General features: G+C 41.1%; 1 long non-coding RNA gene across 1 annotated transcript; it reads left to right on the forward strand.

Moving 5' to 3' along the window:
- Window positions 1-3,089: 3,089 nt before the first annotated feature.
- Window positions 3,090-6,785, forward strand: LOC137840169 (uncharacterized). Its single transcript, XR_011086649.1, has 2 exons — window positions 3,090-5,463; window positions 5,548-6,785. It is a non-coding gene; the product is annotated as an uncharacterized lncRNA (long non-coding RNA).
- Window positions 6,786-8,129: the final 1,344 nt, after the last annotated feature.

Raw genomic sequence — 8,129 nt, forward strand, 5'->3', positions numbered from 1 at the left:
CCCTGCTAGACAGTCTTTACATAATGTGATATACTATTTGTGCCGCAGTACTAGCAATAACAGCTGTGGAAACAATCAATGTGGAGTCATCAAGCAAAGATAAAGACTACTAGTGCGCTAATTACAATATGAAGATACCTGTGCGAATGATGCAAATAATTGTTAAACCATTTAAACTTTCAGTGGTCGAACAATTATCTGCACTTTTAAAGTGTCCACCACAGTAAGACAGTAATTGTGATTTGGTTATTTATGTTAATGAAATGTTTACATTTTCCCAATGACATTAACAAACAAGAGACACTTTTTGTGTATTATCTTCTCTTTCCTCCACATTTCTTGACAGATTCAAAGCATCCGAACTAAGAATTTCACATTTTACAGTCCAACAATTCAGTGCATTTACATTCAGCATTAACACATTTCAACAGAAATTGCATTTAACATTTCTTTAATTATTGTTTTTTTATCAACATCATGACTTCGTGAATTCCAACAAAACAAGCAACATTACTGCTTGAATCCATTGCTGTAGCACAGTGCAAATCTGGCACCTAATCAAATTGCTGAATAAACATATATTAGCTGTCTACTGGGCCCTAATGATGTGTTGAAAAACATGTGGAGCAAAACATTGTCCAGAGATGACAATATTCTGACTATGCCAAGATGAAACAAAGGCTTCATTAGAAAAACAAGTAGTGGAAATTCAACACTTCTGGGAGGAACTAGGGATGAATAGGCTGGCGACCAAGAATAGTGTTGCTCACAGGGCAATATTCAGAGATAAAGGCATGAGTAAATTGAGTTTGAATGTTTTCCTCTAGTATTTAAAACATGTTTTTATTTAAAAATATTATTATTATTATTATTATTATTATTATTATTATTATTATTATTATTCAGTGATAAAGGCATGAGTAAATTGAATTTGAATGTTTTTCTCCAAGTATTTTAATTTTTTATAATTTAAAATAATATTATTATTGTGTGAAGGCGATGGCCTTCACACATATGTTATTCTACACCATTCACTTTATTGTGTGAAGGCGATGGCCTTCACACATATGTTATTCTTCACCAGGGGTCACCAACCTTTATTAAACTGAGAGCTACTTCCTGGGTACTGATTAAGGCAAAGAGCTATCAGTTTGACACACACTTCTGAAATAGCCAATTTGCTCAATTTGGCTTTCATTATGTGTTATTATTGTCATTTCCAGTTCACATGTAAGTGTTATTTTAACAAGAATAGCAAAAATACAGTCAAACTTTGTTTTTTTTAACCACAATCCGTTCCAGGAGGCGGTTCGAGAAGCGAATCGGTCGAATCCCAAATCTATTTTTCCCATTACAAATAATGGAACATTTTTTAATCTGTTTCAAGACAAAAAAAAAAAAAAAAAAAAAAAAAAAAACGCCTTTTTTCAGCCTGTTTTCATTTGCGCATATATGTCCAATCGCGCAACTGCAGCGCACCGCCGAACGCGCAACCGTAGCGCGTCGCCCACCACGAAACTACACCACGCTGGTCGCATTATTGTGACAGAGCCGTGGCTGAAATTTAGAAAATATTTTTAAAGTCCTGATGTACTTTCCAAAATTTAAGTGGACCTAGGTGCGCAGGGAGCTTAATTTTGTCCGATCGCGCAACTGCAGCGCACCCCCGAACGCGCAACAGTAGCGCGTCACCGACAGCGCAACTGCACTGCGCTTGTCGCATTATTGTGACAGAGCCGTCGCTAAAATTTAGAAAATATTTTTAAAGTCCTGATGTACTTTCCAAAATTTAAGTGGACCTCAGTGCGCAGGGCGCTTAATTTAGTCCGATCGCGCAACCACAGCAGGCCGGCCGGGCGCTCACTGTTGCATTGCTTTGAGACTGTCTTTGTGTTTTAGGATGGCTTTACTGCTCCCACTTGCTTTCTTTGGAGGCATGATTGGAGGTTAATACAATCCTCAAAGTAACGAAAATACAATAACAACGGAGTCAGTCAGCATCCGGGCCGCGTAGTCGGGTTTTCTCGGGTCCTCCCGGCTCATCTCGCGAGGTTCGACCTCTGAATTTTGTTCGACAACCGAAGCAAAAAAAATCTCACATTTTTTGTTCGAATTCCAATTTGTTCGAGAACCCGGACGTTCGAAAACCGAGGTTTGACTGTAAAATAAATAGATGCAGCTCACTGGCAAGTGCTGCTATTTGAGCTAATTGTGGAACAGTCCTGCGGGCAACTCATGCGGTCCTCACGGGCGACCTGGTGCCCACGGGCACCGTGTTGGTGACCCCTGTTCTACACCATTCACTTTATCCATCCATCCATTTTCTGAACCGCTTAGTCCCCACGGGGGTCGCGGGCGTGCTGGAGCCTATCCCAGCCGTCATCGGGCAGTAGGCGGTGTTAGGGTTTTCCAGGTTATCTTTATCGTAGGATTATGTTGGAATGTAGACTGTAATGATTAAATCAATCTTGTCTTGCCCTCACAATGTAATGATTAAATCAAACTTGTCTTGCCCTCACAATGCAGAGTAAGATGAAGTGGTTGCTTCCTCTGCTTGATTGACCAGCTGCAGGGGAAGCAATCAAAGTTGTTCTGTTTCCCACAACAGTGTAAATCACCCCCTGCTCTGATCTTATCAGAGGCCGGGGGTTCACCAAACCTGTCCACTCCCACCCCCACTCTGTTCCTCCTAATAAATATGCCCTTGCAGGGAGGAGACTTTTAGACTTCATTCGATAATCGCTGTTCAGACAGCGACGAATGGACTCTCCACCTGCAGGTGTCTAAAAGAACTTGCTTGTCTCCTGTTTGGTTCTTGCAAAATAAGTTGGAGTGAGCAAATCTCTAACATTTTGGTGCCGAAACCCGGGACCCTCATACCCATCATCTGGCTGACGGAGGACGACGCGCTGTACACCGTCGACGGGCCAGCGTCCATTAGCCGGACCTGGTAAAGAAAGACCTGGGAAGGAAATTCTTCGCTGGGCCAGCATCTTAGGTCTGCCTTCGTCTGACAGAGGTGGATTGACGGGACCCGGCAGTGCAACGAACCAGGGGACAAGTAAGTTAAAGGCCATAATTGTGTTGTGTTGTTAAACGCGTAACACGTAGAGGTGCACGGGAGCCAGCTTGGGTTCAAGTCCCAGTGGAAGAAACAGGCTAAGAAAGGCAGAGCTTCTTTTTCGTTCATCGAAGAAGTGTGTAGACTCTTCTTGGTCTGTTTTTCCGAGCTGAGGGATCTGGCTTGGGTTAAAGTCCCAGTGGAAGGAACGTGCTAAGAAACACGGAGCTTCTTTTTTGTTAATCAAAGAAGGGCGTAGATTTTTCTTTGTATGTTTTTTCCAAGCCAAAGAATAGCTTGGGTTCAAGTCCCAGTGGAAGAAACGGGCTAAGAAAAACAGAGCTTCTTTTTCTTAATTGAAGAAGGGCGTAGATTTTTTCTTTTGTCCGTTTTTCCAAAGCTGTTTGGGAGGGTTTTACACCCATCCCTGGATAGGCCTAAAAAAGCGCTGGAGTTAGTGTGATTGAGTGTGTGACTGGTAGGATAAATTGACAAAAAAGCAGTTCTAGCATTGATCCACGGCAATAATACAGGCTAGTAATTTGTTGAAAGGTCAATTTAAACCTGCATTGAGGATCCTCAAAGCAATAGTTAAATAAATAAATAAGTAATAATAGTAATAATAATAATAATAATATTTTTGAGACAAAGAGATTGTATAACCTAAAACTACTAGAATTAATATGGGAAATAAAAACGGTAAATCTCTTGCTCTGCTCTTCTTTAAAACGAGAAGTTCATGGCAAGTAGATTTCTTAATTGTATGCAATATATGCCGAAGTGGAAGAGAAAGTATGGAGTAGAAAGGAAGTTGAGAGTTCAAGTGGTAAAGAAATGCAACTTGCTTCTAGAAGATAAATAAATAAAATTAGAATGTGCTGTCCTCGTGTGCATGGGAGGGACCAGCTCATGATCGACCACAGGAAATGGCCAGCCTGTTGAAGAATCATTGGTGCTGGGAACTACCTTTTGCGTGCGAGAGCTGTGCATGTGTGTGCGTATGTTAAAATGATGAACATTGGCTAAAGTTTTAGTATAAAAAAAAAAAAAAATTTTGCTAGACTGTGGTCTATCCAATTTGCACCGCAGAACAGAAATGATTTTGAAAGATAAAAATGAGAGGAAAAAGAGAGAAATCTGTTTGCAAGCAGAAACTAATCCACATTAGTGCATGTTAAGTGTCGAGCCCACATGAGAAATTCGAAGAAAAAAAAAAAAAAAAAAAATGACAGAACATGCTTTCAGGAATTGGAAGAAGCTAAATTGTGAATTTAAGATTTTGCAATGCTACATTTAATAGGAATAATTGATTGGTTGTGTTATAAGATTATGCAAAATTCTAATTGCAAGCTAAATCTGAGCGATTGAGTTCTTCAAATTTAAAAACAAAGAAAAATTCAGATTAATTTGCCAATTGTTGGTTTTAGTTAAGTTTTTTTTGAATTGGTGGATTGTTCTACCAGGAAACCTGAGTTGAAAATGATATATGAATGTTGTGTGGTGAGCTTGGATGAATTGGGACCGATGTGATAGGAAGACTCATTTTTGGAGATTGTGTGAGATACATATGATGAGCATTGATGAATGATTGCCTGAATGAAAGGTTGAATGGTTGAAGTCGTTGGCGACTACTATGGAAAATTAGAGCGACTTTGATGAAAGAGTGATTTTGAGCAGGTTGAATGTTAGAAAGAAACACGTAGCTTTTGGGTTGATAAGTAACTACAAAAAAAAAAAAAAAAAAAACTGGAGAACCAGTAACACATGTAGAAGATGTGTGAACTGAGAAATTGAGAAGCGTTTTGGAAAGAAAGTCAAATTAAATGATGATGGAATCGTATGTAGTAAAGAACGCATTCTCCCAAAAAAAAAAAAAAAAAAAAAAAATTGTCAAGGTGTGAGGCATGGGCGTTGCCAAGCCTCAAAAGGAGGGAGTGAGTAGGACAGATAGTGGAAGATAGTAATAATACAACACTTTATGACAATGAATTTTCGAATACATTTGGCGTTATACTGTGGTATTTTTTTTTTTTTTTATTCTGGTGTAGATAGGTTAGCAACACGAGAGATTTAGAGGTTCAAAAGAAAAACAGTTAAAAGAAAACATTTTTGATTTGGACAATTGCAGGCTAACAGGAACATAAGAACAATTGACTACGAGAGTTGCAAGCAACAGATGAAGAGCAGTCCTGGGCAGATTATCTAATCAGGACGCTCAAACTGAAAGATGTGTCCAATGCAAATTTACTGCCGCCTGATCTCTCCCCCTCACAGGTGGACAACCCTCAGGTTCACTGTGAGAGCTCACACACAGGAGGCGTGCTATGTGTGTTCGAAACTCCCCCCTTCCTCCACGCAAGTTCGCTTGGAGGCCAGAGCAATGAATGTCACTGAAGCGAAACGTATGGCATCCATGGGAGGAGTTGGATATCAACGCCGAGCAGTCACAATCAGTGATGCCGACCCATCCCACTCTGGACTTGCAGACGGTGCCTATGATGAACACTTCTGGGCAAATCTCAATGTGACTGTTAAAGGACGAACAATACCACAAGTGGCCTACACAGAGAGACCAGCTGGAGTGAATTACACGTTACATCCAAGGTAACAAGACCCACGTCTGCATTAACGACGACTGCTCTCCAGGAGGAAACTGGATGGGAGCTCTGGACATCACCGATGAGTGTCAAGATAAGAGAGCCATTTCAGGTGGTGAGGGCTCTCCAACCAACATGGCTACACCATCAAACGGAACATACTTCATACAGAATGGCTGGTGGCTTTGTGGTCACAAGGTTTATCCGATGCTGCCCGCCAACTGGACAGGAGCGTGTGCACCAGTGTGGGTGACAGACCACACCTACAGGATATGACATCATCAGCTGACAGGAGCACACAACTCTTCTGGACTCGACGCAGAGCAGTTGCAACCTTTGACCCTCATGACCCTGTCTGGGGAGCGAACGTTCCAGATGACCATAAAGTATGGTCCGTCGGAGACAAAGTTGTCCTTGCGCTCTTCCCTCAGATGTACTGTTTCTGTGTTTTTCTTTTTGTTTTTATTGATAGCATTCTGGTCGCCTGTGGCACAGGGGCCGTGTAAGAATTTTCCTGCTAATAACATCTGGCCAGCAGGTTTTTCGCTTACACAATAAGTTTGATCTGGGGTATTGAGGTAATGCCTCATCTTCACTGGAAAGTGTTGCTATCATTGTTTGTTGTTTTTATTTTTACTATTGTTCTTTCTTCATTATACATATATATATGTTTTTTCTTACTTGTCTTTGTTGTTTGGGGTGACATAATCATATGATAAAACAGGAGGGAGATGTTAGGGTTTTCCAGGTTATCTTTATCGTAGGATTATGTTGGAATGTAGACTGTAATGATTAAATCAATCTTGTCTTGCCCTCACAATGTAATGATTAAATCAAACTTGTCTTGCCCTCACAATGCAGAGTAAGATGAAGTGGTTGCTTCCTCTGCTTGATTGACCAGCTGCAGGGGAAGCAATCAAAGTTGTTCTGTTTCCCACAACAGTGTAAATCACCCCCTGCTCTGATCTTATCAGAGGCCGGGGGTTCACCAAACCTGTCCACTCCCACCCCCACTCTGTTCCTCCTAATAAATATGCCCTTGCAGGGAGGAGACTTTTAGACTTCATTCGATAATCGCTGTTCAGACAGCGACGAATGGACTCTCCACCTGCAGGTGTCTAAAAGAACTTGCTTGTCTCCTGTTTGGTTCTTGCAAAATAAGTTGGAGTGAGCAAATCTCTAACAGGCGGGGGACACCCTGAACTTGTTGCCAGCCAATCGCAGGGCACACAGAGACAAACAACCATTCACACTCGCACTCACACCTAGGGACAATTTGGAGTGATCAATCGGCCTACCAAGCATGTTTTTGGGATGTGGGAGGAAACCGGAGTGCCCGGAGAAAACCCACGCAGGCTCGGGGAGAACAAGCAAACTCCGCACAGGGAGGGCCGGAGGTGGAATCGAACCCGCACCCTCCTAACTGTGAGGCGGACGTGCTACCCAGTGCGCCACCGAGCCGCCCCGTTCACTTTATTATTATTATTATTATTATTATTATTATTATTATTATTATTATTATTATTATTATTAGTGTGAAACTGAAGACCTTCACACTATTGTTATTCCGGTCCTTTTCTTATTAGTGTGAAGGTGAAGACCTTCTGTTAGGGTTTTCCAGGTTATCTTTATCATAGGATTATGTTGGAATGTAGACTATAATGATTAACCAATCTTGTCTTGCTCTCACAACGTAGTAAAGTAAAGTGGTTGCTTCCTCTGCTTGAGTGACCAGCTGCAGAGGAAGCAATCAAAGTTGTTCTGTTTCCCACAACATCGTAAAACACCCCCTGCTCTGATCTTACCAGAGGCCGGGGGTTCACCAAACCAGTCCACTCTCACCCCCACTCTGTTCCTCCTAATAAATATGCCCTTGCAGGAAGGAGACTTTTCAGATTTCATTCCTTGAGCGAGTGAACTCTCCACCTGCAGGTGTCTAAAATGACTTGCTTGTCTCCCGTGTGGTTCTTGCAAAATAAGTTGGAGTGAGCAAATCTCTAACACCTTCACACTATTGTTATTCCGGTCCTTTATTATTAGTGTGAAGGTGAAGACCTTCACACTATTGTTATTCCTGTCCTTTATTATTAGTGTGAAGGTGAAGACCTTCACACTATTGTTATTCCTGACTTTTATTATTAGTGTGAAGATGAAGACATTCACACTATTGTTATTCATGTCCTTTAATAGTGTGAAGGTGAAGACCTTCACACTATTGTTATTCCTGTCCTTTAGTAGTGTGAAGGTGAAGACCTTCACACTATTGTTATTCCTGTCCTTTATTATTAGTGTGAAGGTGAAGACCTTTACACTACTGTTATTGTTGTTCTTTATTAGTGTGAAGGTGAAGACCTTCACACTATTGTTATTGTTGTCCTTTATTATTAGTGTGAAGGTGAAGACCTTCACACTATTGTTATTCCTGTCCTTTATTATTAGTGTGAAGGTGAAGACCTTCACACCATTGTTAT

The sequence above is a fragment of the Syngnathus scovelli genome, chromosome 3, assembly GCF_024217435.2.
Source record: "Syngnathus scovelli strain Florida chromosome 3, RoL_Ssco_1.2, whole genome shotgun sequence".
Classification (NCBI taxonomy): Eukaryota; Metazoa; Chordata; class Actinopteri; order Syngnathiformes; family Syngnathidae; genus Syngnathus; species Syngnathus scovelli.